The sequence below is a fragment of the Balaenoptera physalus genome (assembly GCF_965194825.1).
Source record: "Balaenoptera physalus genome assembly, chromosome: 16".
Taxonomy (NCBI): domain Eukaryota; kingdom Metazoa; phylum Chordata; class Mammalia; order Artiodactyla; family Balaenopteridae; genus Balaenoptera; species Balaenoptera physalus.
The window spans coordinates 71,490,303-71,506,305 of record NC_138898.1 but is presented as its reverse complement, the minus strand read 5'-3'; the positions used below and the strand labels follow the sequence as shown (position 1 = coordinate 71,506,305).

Below are 16,003 nucleotides of genomic sequence, written 5' to 3'. Positions count from 1 at the left end.
GCTGTGGGAGCTGAAAGGAAGATTCCTCCAACCCTACTTGGGGTGAGAGTGGCGAGGCTTCCCACAGAGCTGAGCCTCTCAGGATGGGTGGGAGTTCTGACATACTTATGTAATATCAGGAGCATCAGAAGAGTGTTAGCAGCTTTTATATTTCTTAAAAGGATAAGAGATGAAAGAGGAAATAGAGTAAGGTGTAATTCGCTTCTGTCTTATAGAAGGTGTTCTAGCCAAGATAGTCTAGGTTTCGCTGTGGTATCATATTAACTCTGGAATCTCAGTAGCTTCACACGCTATATTTCCTTCCTTCTCACTGTACATATGCAGCAGGGTCAGTGAGGGCTCTGCTCCAAACAGTCACTTAGGGGCCCAGAATGATGGAGGCTCTGACATCTTGTTCTGCACCATCAAGAACATGAGTTCTCCTTGGTCACCACAGCAGGGGAGAGAGGGACAGGTTCATTATGGCAATTAAGTACCTTGGCCCCAAAATGACACATGTCACTTCCATTCCAGTCCAGTGTTCAGAACTAATCACATGGCCCTGCCCAACTTCATGGGGGCAGGGCTGTGCCATCCTCTGGTGTGCCCAGGAGAAGAGGAGGACCAGATAAGGGTGAGGACTGGAAGTCTCGCCAACCAGAGGAGACCATCATTTTTAAGCCTGAATCTGAGTCTAAGTCCCTGTGCCTGAGACTCAGTCTCGGTCTTTTGTCCCAAATCCCATTCAGTCTGTACTTGCTCCATCAGTGGCACACTTGCCTCATCTTAGCTTAGTAGCGAAGAGTCCTTAGGGTTCTATGGAGGGAGGACAAAGATGGTTGTGGCTTTAAGACTCTCAGGAAATCTTATTGACTTTATGAAGCCCATCAGCACTGTGGCAGCAGTGCGATGGGATTCTTCACAGCTTACTCATGAAGTACTCTCTAAGAAGGATTATATGGGCAAAGCCCATCTCTTTCTCTGCACACATCCCCAGTTCCCTTTTAAGTCATCTCAGCTCCCATCACCTCAAGCCACTAATTGAAGAATATTATGAGAGGCATAAGAAATAAGCCTTCAAAGGTCCAAAACTAAGCTCCTTATCGTCCCCCTCAGTTGCTCCCTCCACAGCCTTCCTCACCTTAGTCAAAGGCAATTCCATCCTTTAAACTGCTCATGTCAACGTTGGCTGCTCTCCTTCTTTTACATCCCACATCCAATACATCAGGAAACCCCATTGGCTCTACTTTCTGAATACACCCGAAGTCACTCATCACTTTTATGCCTATCATCCTGGTCTGAGCTATCATCATCTCAAGATTTTCCCATTTGATTCTTTACTGACCTCACTGCCTCTATTCTTGCTTAACTATAGTCTATTCTCAAAGCAGCCATCACATGCTACTAAAAGATATACCAGATCATGTCACTTCTCTGCTCTGAGCCCTACAATGGATCTTCATGTCGTTCAAAGGAAAAACCAAAGTCCTTATGATGGCGTACAAGGTCCTGCGTGCTCTTCTCACCCCGTGACCTTTGTGACCTCATCTCCCCTTTATTATTTCTCCCCTGCCCAGCTAGAAGATAGGCTCCTTGAGGGCAAGTTCTTTCTCAGTTTGGTTCATTTGATATGTTTAAAGCATCTATTCACTTGATATATTCCAAGAATCTAGAATGGTTCTTGGCATATAGTTAAGTGCTTAATAAATATTTGTGGAATAAATTAATGAAATATGGTTTCAGAGATATTTGCTCTCAGTGATTTCTTGTGGTGGATTTATCTTATCCCTCTGCAGTCTTGGGAAGTGAAACACCTATTCATAAGCACAAGAAAATACACTGGAGCACTTCCAACACCCAACACTAAAGAGAACATTGGGTCTATTTATGAATCATACCCAAGGGATGAAACAAATTACATAAATCCTACAGACAAAAGAGGGGGAAGGTGAAATCAAGCTTGCTACAAGGAGTTCAGGTTAACACAGGACAATCTCATCCCTGGATAAGAAAATGCAGAGTGTTAGAAAGCTCTAGCAAGAATCTCAATGAGCAGTTATAAGCTAGAGCAGCTGACTGTACATCTCTGCCATAGGCTGAGTTTGTGAGGCTCCCACAGATTCTTTCTTTTTATGTCCACCTTGATAGCCAATCAGTGCTCACAAAGCATCTCACCAGAAACCTAGCCCCACAGCTTGGACCTTCTGTTCCTGATGCTGCAGCCAGCCTGCACCTTGAGTATTTCTATATTCATCTGGAGAAACATGACATGGCAGTCTAGAGTGGTAGAAAGAACTTCAAAGTCAGGCAAACCTGAGTCAAAATTCTGAATCTTAGTTCCCTCATTTTCAAAATGTGGATAATATTATCTACACCATGGAGTTAAGAGAATTAAATTGCACAGTGGATGTTAAGACTTTAACACAGTACCTGGCACTGAGTCGGTACTCAATCAATGCCTAATCCCATTTTATGTTTCTGATCACGTGTAAGGACCTCCCATTTCGTAGGACCCTCCACTTTGATTACTTGTTCAGTCTATCACCTGTTGTCTAATGATGTCTAATGATGTCAATGACCCAATTCTGGCTCCCAACACCCATGGCTGAGTCTGTCTTCCAAGGAATCTGTCTATTCCTAAGGCTTAGCTTGAGATATGAAGTGGCTACCACCAATGGAAGAGGAAGAGTGTCTCTGGAGTCTTGGGTGGAGAAACAGGTTTTAGTTAGAAATTTATCAGTGTGGATCTGCTGGGGGACCAAGCCTGATTCTGCTGAAGAACCAAGTCTGATTCTACATAACTAGATTCCAGTTATACTTGACCAAAACGTTACTAATCCAGGGCAAGTCTATGTATCAGCTGCCAAACTTAATAAAAGTTTGTCCTCTGAAGTTCACCCACTTCCCTAGAAAAAAAAGGTTGGAAGATGAATATATAATGTTGAAGGTAGAAAAGCACTTTCTAAGTGTGATAACAAAGGTAGAAACTACAAAATAAAGGACTGGTAAATTTCACCTAGTAAAAACTTATTAATATGTTTCAAAACATTTTTTAAAATATTTATTTATGTATTTATTTTATTTTTGGCTGCATCAGGTCTTAGTTGCGAGGGCTTCTCTCCAGTTGTGACTCGCATGCTCAGTAGTTGTGGTGCATGGGCTTAGTTGCCCCATGGCATGTGGGATCTTAGTTCCCTGACCGAACTAGGGACCAAATCTGCATCCCCTGCATTGGAAGGTGGATTCTTAACCACTGGGAATTTCCTCAAAACATATTTTTAAAAAGACTAAATTTTTAAAACTGGCTTGAATCATTTGCAGATAATATGTAAAGAGCTCTGACAAATCAATAAGATAAAGATCAACTGTTCCAATGGAGAAATAGTTAATGAACGTGAAATATAAATTATAAGATAAATAGGAACAGCTAATTAAAATACTCTACCTCATTCATAAGCAAATCAATACAAATAAAAACAACAACCTACCACTCCCAGCTATTAAATTGGCAAAGATTATCCAGAAAAATACTATCAAGTATTGGCAAGTGTGCAGGAAAGTTAGCATTCCCACATACCACATTTTTAGGAATATTTAGTAAATATCTTTCCAGTAACTATTAAAAACCGTAATATCGTGAACAAGTTTTGACCCATCAGTAATCACACATGGGCACAAGCATTTGGCTATTAGAATGCTTAATTGAAGCATTGGTTATATTAGCAAAAAACCTGGAAACAAGATGAACGCCAAAAGGAAGTCAATTCTCTAAGCTCTAGTACCTTCAAACAAAGAACATGATCTGTCATTAAGAATGAAACTGGAGGAAAAAGGGCCTGCAAAGGATAATCCAACCTTTCTTCTGTGTCCATTCATGCAACACCCACTTACTGAGCACGTACTCAATATGTCTAGCACCACTGACATCAAGATGAACCAGACAAAGTCCCAGCCTTCAAAGAACACACGTTTTACTGCGGGATACATTGGCAAATGACGCAAAAGAGGTGTGAACTGAATGTGGCATACACTTCCCCTTCCCCCCTCAAGAAAAGTCTACTCTGGCACATGATCTAGATTTAGGAGAATTAATAATAGCAGCACTGAGCAGTCCTATATAATAAGTAAAATTACTATAGACATCGATGGGATCAAACTGAGAAGGAATGTAATTGTTGAAACTCCAGATCCAAAGGGAGCCTGCATAACTTCTCTATCGCTACACAACAAACAAAAACTACCACAAACTTAGCAGCTTAAACCACTCACAGTTACTGAGTTTCTCGTAGTTTCCATGGCTCAGGAGTTTGGGCTTAGCTGGGTCCTCTGCTTCAGGGTCTCTCAAGGCTGCAATCAAGGTGTCAGCTGGGTCTGTGATTTCAGGCAAAGGCTCAGCTAGGGCAGAATCAGCCTCCAAGCCCATGTGGTTATTGGCAGGACTTGGGTCCTTATGGGCTGTCAGACTCAGGGCCTATTTCTTGCCAGCTGTGGGCCAGAAGTCACCCTCAGTTCCCAGCTGCTTGTTGGCCATCAGCCGCTTTCAGATCCTTTCATATGGGCCTCCCCAGCACAGCCACTTGCTCCATCAAAGCCAGCAAGGGAAGACAGTCTGTTAGCAAGACAGATGCTATAGGCTTAGGTAATGTAGTCATGGGAATGACATCCTGTCACCTTGGCTGTATTCTGCTGGTTAGAAGTAAGTTGCAGGTTAAGAGGAGAAGATTACACAATGGCATGAGTATCAGGACGTGGGGATAATTTGGGACCATCTTAGAGTCTATCACAGGATGTGAGAAACATTAGTCACTGGATTTGAGTCATAGGGGCAGCCAAACCAGAACAGCAGTGTGGGTTAGAATGAAGGAATTCCCCAAACATAGCCCAGAGTAGACTTGGCCTCACCTGTCTACTAAATGATCCCCAAATTTGCAAAATGGTCCACCTATGGGTGTTTCTAAGTATGTGTGTGGTTCATCTGGGGCAGAAAACTCAAACTCAAAGGCCCACAAGGGCCAGGCAGGTAATAGGAGACACAAAGCTGAAAGGGCAGTAGGGAAAGGTGGGGACTGTGGTGAAAGGGCTCACACAGCCCTCTGCAAGGGGCAGCCCCCAGGCAGTCCCCTCTGCCGCAGCACAGGCCAGAGTTTCTGATTTCACAAAGTCCCCAAACCACATCTGTACATGACCTTTCCCCAAATTTAAAATTATATGTGGACTACACAAAACACATCTACAAGTCAGAGCCAGACCCCAGGACCCCAATTTCAGATCCTGACCTGGCACATTTGTGCCTCTTACAGGGATACAGAGCAAGGCCGTTTGCTGAATTTCAAGTTAATGTTTTCCACTCTGCTAGCTCCTGGCTCTTAGTAACTTGTTCTTTTTTCTTTTGAGCTTCTGATTGTGTGAACTTCTCACATTCAAAGCAGAACCGGCTTGCTGATTAGTTTTAAATTTCAGGAGCTTTAAAGCCTCCAAATTTGGAGGTAAGCAGACTCTCATTAAGAAGTCATTTGATAAAAATTAATCCCTCCAGGAATATCTTGGACTCAGAAGAAAGCCCCGGCTCTCTCATTAGCTGGCTGTAAGTACTCAGTCCACCTTGGAGGCCCCAATCCTCCCTGAGTTTGACTCCAAGGCTCCAGGCAGCTGCCATAGAGTCTGGGGACCAGATGCCAGTGGTTCTAAAATCAGAGGAAAGGATGCGACACAACTTCAAACTCAAAGGCTACAGCCAGACCCCTGCCCCCTGAGCCTGACTCCTCAGATTTAATCATTTCCACTTGAGCCTGAGAATGAAGGGACAGATTTTCATCCTACTGAGTAGATTTCAGAGCTTACCTCCCCTAATCCTTGTAGATCTGTCACTGACCCAGCAAAGAGAATAGCTAAATGAATGTGCGAGGTCTCTATGGAGGGACTTCTAAGAAGGCTTCTCAGTGCAGGCTTGAGAGGAGATATCCATCTGGGCTCATCCAGAACAGTGAGCTGAGCCCAGGCCCAGGACGGTGTCAGCCGCTGTGCTGGCTGCCTTTCCCTGGGGGGTGGCGGCAATATGTCCCCACGGGCCTGTGAACCTGGCCAGAACAGGCCTCAACTTTAATCTCTAACTAACCCAGTTATAAAAGCTTTTATGTAAGTCAGTGGTTGTTTTTGAAGCTAGGTGGCAATTTTCTTTATTTAAATGTCTCTATTTTTATGCTTTGAAAAGATAATATACACACATGGTTAAAAAAATTCCAAACAGAACAAAAGGGACTCCCATGAAAATAAGCCCCCCACCCAGGGCAATGGCTGTTACAATTTTCTCTGGGAAGAAAGATGGCTGTTTTAAATTTCTAATTTGGTCTCAAAAATACCCAAAGGCCAAATAGAGCCCACAATAATATAATTAAAATGAATGATGGAGTTATACACATAACGTGTCATGGGAGACAAAGATCACAGATGCAAACTCACACCCACAGAAAAAAATCTGTGTGTGTGTGTGTGTGTGTGTGTGTGTGTGTGTGTGTGTGTGTGTAGGCTGAGTCTGTGTGCGTAGAGAGGGTAGGTGTTTGTGTGTGGAGGGTGTGTAGGTGTAGGGTATGTGCATGTGTGTACTTGTGTGGGGATAATGTGTGTGTCAGGGTGTGTGAGTGTGAGTGTGTGTATGTGTGTATGTGTGTTTAGTCCCTCATCTCTCCAAAAACTCCAGTCGATTCCATAAACATTTATTGTGTGCTATGTGCCAGGCCCTGTTCCCAATGCTGTGGGTTATACCACGATAAATCATACAAGGTCTCTGGCTTTGGGGAGCTTGCAATAAGAATAACTCACATTTGATTGGCCCCTTTCCCTTTACAGGGGAATTTTCAGGGGAGTTATGTCATAACTCAGGCCGACTGCAGCCTGAGGCATGCTGGGAGCGGCCTGGCTGGTGGGAGGGGGAGGCCGATGGGGGATGGGGTGGGGAACCAGAACCAACAGCAGAGGCTGGTCTGGAAGAGCTGCGGAGGACCAGGGCCTGGGCCCAGAGGCTCCAGCCCCTCAGGGAGGTCTGGGCGGGCTCCCACATCAAAGAGGCCGGATGCATGCTGCTTTGGCCTGGTAGTTCTGTCAGCAGACAGCCCTGCTTCAAAGCCCAGCTCTGTCACTAATTACAAGTATGATTCTGGGCAAATTAGTTAACTTCTGTGCACCTGTCTCTTCAACAGAAAGAAATGATAGTCCTCCTCCCAGAGCTGATATAAGGATTAGTGAGGTAAGGCAAGTAAATATTCAATACAAAGCATAACGTCACATAGTGAACACTCGGCAGCACTACTGCTATTATTATATTGTTATTATTCAATAGCATGAAACAATGAATCTCTATGGTTAACACAAGAAGGAGGATCCCCTGGTTAAGAGGGATGTCTGATCAAGGACACTTGAGTTTCTCCTCCTAAATTTCACTTTCCATTTGAGGCCCCTCACTCTGATTCTGGCCCTTGCTGCTTCTCCTTTTAAACTCCAGCCCCAACCTAGCATAAGGGACACAGGGCAAAATTTTCCAAAAGTCTGGGCTAAATTTTAAGGGAAATCAGCACACCACATGTAAAACATCTCCCTTACCCCATCTAGCCAGTTCACCATGGCATTCAGACCTGTCTATTTCCACATGGAACCCGAAGGAAAGAAGCGGAAGTGAGTCCCTCACTTCCTGGCTGCATCTGGTAGGTGCCTAAGCTTTGAAAGTACATTCCAGAAATCCTAACCTAGGTGGAGGGTCAGGAAATTTCCCCAGAGGAAGCAACACTGGAGCGGAGATCTGAAGAATGAGTTGGAGTGTCTGAACAAGGAGGGGGAGGAGAGGTCAGGAATGCAGAGAAAACAGTTCAGGCAGAGGAGAGAGCAGGTGCAAAGGTCCTGGGACAGAAAGGAGCATGACAAATTTGAGAGACTGAAAGAAAAAACAAGGCACCTGAAAAGTAGACAGTAAGGGACTAGAGAGGTAGGCAGCAGCCAGATTGCACAGAATGGTGTGGCCATGTGTGGGAAACACTGTGCTACACCACTCAAGCCCCCTTTTATTTTTATCTTATTTTTTTTTAACATCTTTACTGGAGTATAATTGCTTTACAATGGCGTGTTAGTTTCTGCTTTATAACAAAGTGAATCAGCTATACATATACATAAATCCCCATATCTCCTCCCTCTTGCATCTCCCTCCCACCCTCCCTATCCCACCCCTCTAGGTGGTCACAAAGCACCGAGCTGATCTCTCTGTGCTATGTGGCAGCTTCCTACTAGCTATCTATTTTACATTTGGTAGTGTATATATGTCCATGCCACTCTCTCACTTCATCCCAGCTTACCCTTCCCCTCCCTGTGTCCTCAAGTCCATTCTCTACGTCTGCATCTTTATTCCTGTCCTGTCCCTAGGTTCATCAGAACCATTTTTTTTTTTTAGATTCCATATATATGTGTTAGCATACAGTATTTGTTTTTCTCTTTCTGACTTACTTCACTCTGTATGACAGACTCTAGGTCCATCCACCTCACTACAAATAACTCAATTTCGTTTCTTTTTATGGCTGAGTAATATTCCATTGTATATATGTGCCACATCTTCTTTATCCATTCATCTGTCGATGGACACTTAGGTTGCTTCCATGTCCTGCAAGCCCCCTTTTAAGGAAAAATTTGATACCCCAGTTGCTGGGCATGCTGTCAACAGTCAGCCTTCAGCTGTCAGGCCCTTCAGGTATTGCCCCAGCTGCACAGAGCTGCCTCACCCATGTCACACCCTTCACAGGGCAGCTGACATCCACTGAGGATATATAGGCTTGACCATCTTGGCTCAACTCAGGACCACTTTGATGGACCAATCTAACTCCAGAGCTCCCCATGCAGTCAGCTGAGACTGTCATTGGGCCCATATCTTGGCTTGACCCTTTCCGCCCGCTTGTGTTCCATCCCCCACTTCCACAGGTGTTGCTCCCAAGGGCACCCCTTAATAAGCAGGGTTCATGCTAAACTCCATCTTAGAATCTATTTTCTGGGGAACTCAACCTGTAACACCATGTTAAGAATTTTGAATTTTATCACAACAGTCATGGGGAGCCATTGAATTGTTTACACAGGGCAGTGTCATGATCTGTGCTGCATTTTAGAAGATCATTTGGCTCCATTGTAGATAACAGTTGAAAGGTATTGCTTCCAAATCAGTTGGCAAGTGGGTGAGGGTTCTCTAGCCATCTAAGTGATGGGCCCACCCAATTCTAAGAGACGGGTCCTTCTCTAAGTAATAGTCACTAGGCTTTACCCTTCAGGGAACACCTTGCCACTCACCCTATGCACAGTGTAATGTCGATGAATACAACACCACAACCACTGCAGTCACGCATCAGGAGTTACACACCCACACTAATGGGGCAGGATTGGAAGTGGGGGATATGTAACAAGTTACCTCAGTAACGTCAGACTGAAGTTTATAATCCTAGAGGTTCAATAACATCCTTTTGTAGTGATTCTCAGCAATGTAGGTGCATGGAGCATTTTGTACACCTCTTGCCATCACTTCTCAGGGGTCTGCAGCTCACAGCTCGGAGCCCATGCTTAAACTCACTACAGTGGAGTAACCTCTCCATCGTGGAACAAGTCTAATATTTGCATACATGCTATAGCTCAATGGTTCTCAAAGTGTGGTCCCTGGGCCAGCAGCACCAGCATCACCTGGGAACCTGTTCAAATGCAAACCTTCAGGCCCACGTCCACTGAATCAGAACCTCGGGCGGCGGGTGGGACCCAGCAAGCCTTCCAGGTGGCTCTGATGCATGCTCAAGTTTGAGAAGCACTTCTATTAGTACACGATGAATGATGATACAGTAGGTCTATAGGATTCAAGTCTATGCCCATGTGTTTAAATAGGTGGGCTCTCACCTGAAAAGTAAGGCTGGACATTAAAAAAGGACACTTGCGTGGAGAATAGGTATCCGGCACTGGCTGTGTATTAGAATCACCTGTAGGATTGTACTTATTTTTCTCTAATACCAGTGACCAGTATTTAACATAGATATTCAACTCAGTCTGTATTATAGGTTCCACAGGTGATTCTGATACATAGCCCAGATCGAAATCCTCACTAACTCACAGAATTCTACGTGAGCTGTCGAGTGGGGCAAGACTAAGGAGTTCCTAACCAGTGGTCAGTGACTCTGACTAAACATTAAAATGACCTGGAGGAGCTTTTAAAAATCCCAAAGCCTCTGCTAAATCCCCAGACCAGTTACATAAGGCACCCCAGGCGGTCCCAAGAGAGCATCTTGCACTTGGAAACAGGCTAGAAGTGAGAGAACAGGGGAACTGTGACAGTGTTACAAAATTATAACAGTTACTTTGTCAAAAAATTTAAACATATCTTTAAATTTTTTTATTTTAATCCTTTGGAGCTGGAGCAGTGATTCTTAACCTGGGTGTGTGTGTCGGGAGGGGGGGAGGTACTCACCATCAGCTAGGTAGCCCTCTATGTACAATGTGTATATTACATGGGTATGTATATGTGTGATTTATCTATTTATTTCTGAAAGATGCCCAGGCCCTACACCAGGCCCACCGAATCAGAATTTCTTGGAATGGGAGCCCTGGGCAGGTTTATAATGAAAAACCTCCACAGTTTGTTCTCATGTTCATGCCTGTTAGGAATTATTCATTTAGAGAAATAAAAACACAAGAATAACCAACATTTTTAAGAAGAGAGGACACTTGTGAGAATAGATAGGAAACTATATTATAAAGACATAATTAAAATTCTAATGGAGCTAAGATATATAAATAAATAGAACAGAATAAAATTCCCAGAAATTGATATAAATATATAAAAGGCAATGTAGTATGTGGTAAAATTGGCATTTTTCATTAGAGAGATTAGTCAGTAAACGATGTGGTGACACATGATAATCATTTAGAAAAAAGATTCATAATGTCCCTACTTTACACCATACATCAAAATTAATTCCTGGTGGTTTTAAAAGTTTTACGTAAAAACAAAACCATAAAGGCACTTGAAAATATGTGGGGTGAATCATTTTAGAATTTGGAATAAGGCAGGATTTTCCAAGGCAGAAAAAATAAAGGAAGAGGCAGATGAATTTTATTACAGAAAAAGTAAAAATCTGCTTATGTCAAAAACCATCAGAAATAAAATTGAAGGGCAAATGGTGCACAGCAGAATATATTTGCTATATGAAAATATCCTTAATATTGAAACAGGTCTTTCAACTTAAAAAGAAAAAATGAAACACCCCAAATGAGTAAAGGACACAGGACCTGAAAATGTAATTCGCAAAAGAACAATTACAAATTTACCAGTGTGCATAAAAAGCATATTTCACATCAGTAGGAATCAAAGACATATAAATTAAGACAATAACAAAATGTCACCTTTCTCCAATATAATTGTAAAAAATAATGGGAATTATAATAATCCAGTGTTGGCTAGGATATAGTTTCACTATTTCTAAGACTTTACCCTGAGAGAATGATGGATGTATACAAAGTTATAGTTCAATAATGATATTCTTCATAATGCTTTTCACAATGGTGAAAAATAAGTAAGGACTCACTGGTGGGAAAACTGGATACATATATAATGTTTTTCTTTTAAAAATGACAGAGCAAATATAACAAAATATTAATAGTTGTTAATTGTACATGGTGGTAGTATAGATGTCTATTATGTTGTTCTTTGTACTTTTCTGTAATGTTAAATCCTTTCCAAATTGTGGTCAAGTATGTTGTTAGAGGAGAATAATTATAGACATGGGGAAATAGTCAAAAAATATTTTTCATGAAAATAAACACAGATTATGAGTACTTCAGTATAACTCCAATTATGTTTTAAAAACATGGATGCAAAGAAAAAACGGGGATGCCAAGTTATTTTTTATGAGTAGTTACATAGTTTTAATTTTCTTCTTTGTGCTTTTCTGTATTCTCTAGAGTGAACATGTATTACTTTTGGAACATACTAAAATCAATATCTAAACATACTTAGAGGACATGTCTTATTTCCTATGCTTCATGACTCCGAACATACATAAAATTCCTTTTTAAAGCTTCAAAGGTCAATATGGAGAGCCAGTAGATGGCACAGTAGGTGTCACATTGAACCTCCTGATGTGAAAAATAGAAACAAAGTGAATGGAATTCAGACCTCTTAAGGTTCCTACCTGCGAAAGTTCTGATATTATCTATTCAATAAATATTCACTGAGCACCATGTTAATCAGGATTCTTGGGTTACGTGACAGAATCCCAAATCAAAATGACAAGTTTTTTGAGAAAATGATGATCTCACAAAGCTTATAATCTAAGGGTAGGTGGACCAGACTCAGCTAAGTCCAGGGACCCAATGACATCATCAGGGCTTAATCTCTCTCCATTTCTCAGGTCTCCTCTTTGTTGGCTTCATGCTCAGGCAGACTCTTCCCCAGATGGCAAAGACAGCCACTGGTAGTTGTAGCCTTTCAAGTTATATCTCATCACATTATATCCATCAAATAAGAAGGTTCCTGGACTTCCCTGGTGGCGCAGTGGTTGAGAAACTGCCTGCCAATGCAGGGCACACGGGTTCGAGCCCTGGTCTGGGAAGATCCCACATGACGCGGAGCAACTAGGCCCGTGAGCCACAACTACTGAGCCTGCGCGTCTGGAGCCTGTGCTCCGCAACAAGAGAGGCTGCGATAGTGAGAGGCCCGCGCACCGCAATGAAGAGTGGCCCCCGCTCGCCGCAACTGGAGAAAGCCCTCGCACAGAAACGAAGACCCAACACAGCCAAAAATAAATAAATAAATTAGTTAATTAAAACAACAACAACAAAAACAAACAAAATAATAATAATAATTAAAAAAAAAAAAAAAGAAGATTCCTCTTCCCCAGTGACACCAGGCAAAGTCCAGGGGATGGCTCTCATTAGAGCCACATGGTCAGGGGTTTATGTCTGAACCAATCAATGTGACCAGGAAAAATGAATATACTGATTGACCAGACCTGGGTCATATGCGCACTATGGAGTTTGAGGGAGGTCAGCCCCACCTAAACCAAGGGACAGGAGAAAGGGAGAAGAATGGTTCCCCAAGGAAAAATCAGGATGCAGTTACAGGAATAAGGAGGACAGATGCTACACAGGCAAAAATAGCAGATGCCCTCTTCCAGTATATGTGCACACCCTAAATGACTGCATGAGTGGGCAATTGCCTGCCATTGAGTTGCCTCAGTTGCTATAATACAATAAGCCTTGGGAGGTCTCCAAGATACTATCGCATTTTCTTAAAAGTCTCTTGCTAGGGAAGGACTGCTGGAGCCTGAGGCCTTGGTTCTGCCCACTTCCCTGTCAAATTGCTCACCCCTCAGCACTCCCTAGTCCCCTTCCCTGATTTATAGTGTCCAAAGCACTTATCAGCAACTAATACACTATATTATTTTAATTGTTTATCACTTATCTTTTGCCCCTAGGAAGTAAGCTCCTTGAGGGCAATTCTCTGTCTTGTCCGTTACTGTCTCTCCATGCCTAGAGCAGTGCCTGGCACAGAGCAGGTGTAAATAAATATTTGTTGGATGGATAGATAGATAAAAGGATGTATAAATGGATGGACGAATAGAAGAGTGAATAGATTAATAAATAGACAGACAGATGAAAGCATGAATTAATGAATTTCACCTCTAACCAAAAGAAACATGCTCCCGTTTAAAGCTTTGCTCCAATATGAATAGTTCCATCCCATCCTGTGGCAGAGTTAAATTAGCTGGGATATTCAAATTGCTAAATGCTGAGAGGGAACAAAAGAGAAGCAAACACAGAGAAAACAAAACAAAAACAGAAAAAGCACTCTGACCAACCAAGCGAAGTTTATCATCTGGCCATAGTGGGCTTGCTTCCAGAACTCTCAAGCCTTGCCCCATTTCTCATGCTGTCTTGACACAACGCTCCTGCTTCCAAAGGCTGATGCAAATTGGACTCTCCTTTCGGTAGGTCCCATCCCCCAGCAAGGAGCATCATGCTGGACATCCTCACTGCACAGAGCGAGAGATCCTGAGCTCAACCCTGAATGACCCTTCCAGCTCTCCCCTGGTTCCTTCTTCTGGTCTGCAAGACACACCTCTTTCCTGAGCAGGTAGCACCAGAAAAACCCTATAACTAGACCCACTGCTTTACAAAAAGGGAGTTTTTTCTCCCACCAATGCTCAGCATTATAATAATGTCAATTCATTGCAGCAACTATAGTCCCATAAAACACCTACGCAGAGAGTAAGCAGAAGTAATCGTTCCCTCACAGCATCAAAACAAAGGTTCAGAGACTGCAGAGTTTAAGGTCAGTCCACATTTACTGACCTCCTCTGTTCAAAAGTTTTTTGCCAACTATTCCCTGATGCATAAAGCAGAGAACAGCAAGAAGAGGACCTTAAAGATCTTTGGGAATGTTTTGGGAAAGTAAGTCCAGGAACAAACTGAACTTTCTCCCCGTCTTGGCACATGGTGCTTGGCGTTGTTATGTAACGAGGGACCATTTGGGAGCACTCACTGTGTGCCAGGCACTGAGTCATTCACTTTACTACTCAAAGCCATTGAATCCTCCCGACAACCTATTGTTATGTGCATTAAAGAGAGGAGGAAGTATGGTTTTCTCAGGGTATATGCCCAGTAGTGGGATTGTTGGGTCGTATGGTAGTTCTATTTTTAGTTTTTTAAGGAACCTCCATACTGTTCTCCATAGTGGCTGTATCAATTTACATTCCCACCAACAGTGCAAGAGGGTTCCCTTTTTTCCACACCCTCTTCAGCATTTATTGTTTGTAGATTTTTTGATGATGGCCATTCTGACTGGTGTGAGATGATACCTCATTGTAGTTTTGATTTGCATTTCTCTAATGATTAGTGATGTTGAGCATCCTTTCATGTGTTTGCTGGCCATCTGTATATCTTCTTTGGAGAAATGTCTGTTTAGGTCTTCTGCCCATTTTTGGATTGGGTTGTTTGTCATTGCAGCTCTATTTACAATAGCCAGGACATGGAAGCAACCTAAGTGCCCATCAACAGATGAATGGATAAAGAAGATGTGGCACATATATACAATGGAATATTACTCAGCCATAAAAAGGAACGAAATTGAGTTATTTGTAGTGAGGTGGATGGACCTAGAGTCTGTCATACAGAGTGAAGTAAGTCAGAAAGAGAAAAACAAATACTGTATGCTAACAAATATATATGGAAACTAAAAAAACAAAAAAAAGGTTCTGAAGAACCTAGGGGCAGGACAGGAATAAAGACGCAGAAAAAAAAGGTTCTGAAGAACCTAGGGGCAGGACAGGAATAAAGACGCAGACATAGAGAATGGACTTGAGGACATGGGGAGGGGGAATGGTGAGCTGGGACGAAGTGAGAGAGTGGCATGGACATATATACACTACCAAATGTAAAATAGATAGTTAGTGGGAAGCAGCCACATAGCATAGGGAGATCAGCTCGGTGCTTTGTGACCACCTAGAGGGGTGGGATAGGGAGGGTGGGAGGGAGACACAAGAGGGAGGGAATATGGGGATATACGTGTACCTACAGCTGATTCACTTTGTTATACAGCAGAAACTAACACAACAATGTAAAGCAATTATACTCCAATAAAGATGTTAAAAATATATATATATATAAATAAAAATAAAAAACAAGAGAGGAGGTAGCTAAGTCATGGAGATTAAGTGATCTACCCAAAGTCAGCCAGCTAGTTAGTGCCAGGGACAGGATTGAACCCAGGCCCTTGGACTTCAGCAACCACACTCCTAACCTCCACACCTTATATGGCTTCCTGGGGCTATTAGTTGGACATAAAAGGAAATGTGTTCTTATTTTTGGAGTCTCAGGCTGGCGGCTGAGGTGAGCGTAGGATGACATCTGGGCTCTATTTGCAGCCCATATTTTCTCATCCTACCATCCTGGCATCACTATTTCTCACACCTATAGTTCCCTGCACATCATCATTGCACTGGGCAGAGCCTGATGCCCCCAT

The 16,003-nt window shown here is 42.7% G+C and overlaps 1 long non-coding RNA gene across 1 annotated transcript; it reads left to right on the top strand.

Moving 5' to 3' along the window:
* The first annotated feature begins 11,073 nt into the window (after window positions 1-11,073).
* Window positions 11,074-15,633, top strand: LOC309645686. Its single transcript, XR_014255015.1, has 3 exons — window positions 11,074-12,510; window positions 12,867-15,233; window positions 15,275-15,633. It is a non-coding gene; the product is annotated as an uncharacterized lncRNA (long non-coding RNA).
* The last annotated feature ends 370 nt before the right edge of the window (window positions 15,634-16,003 follow it).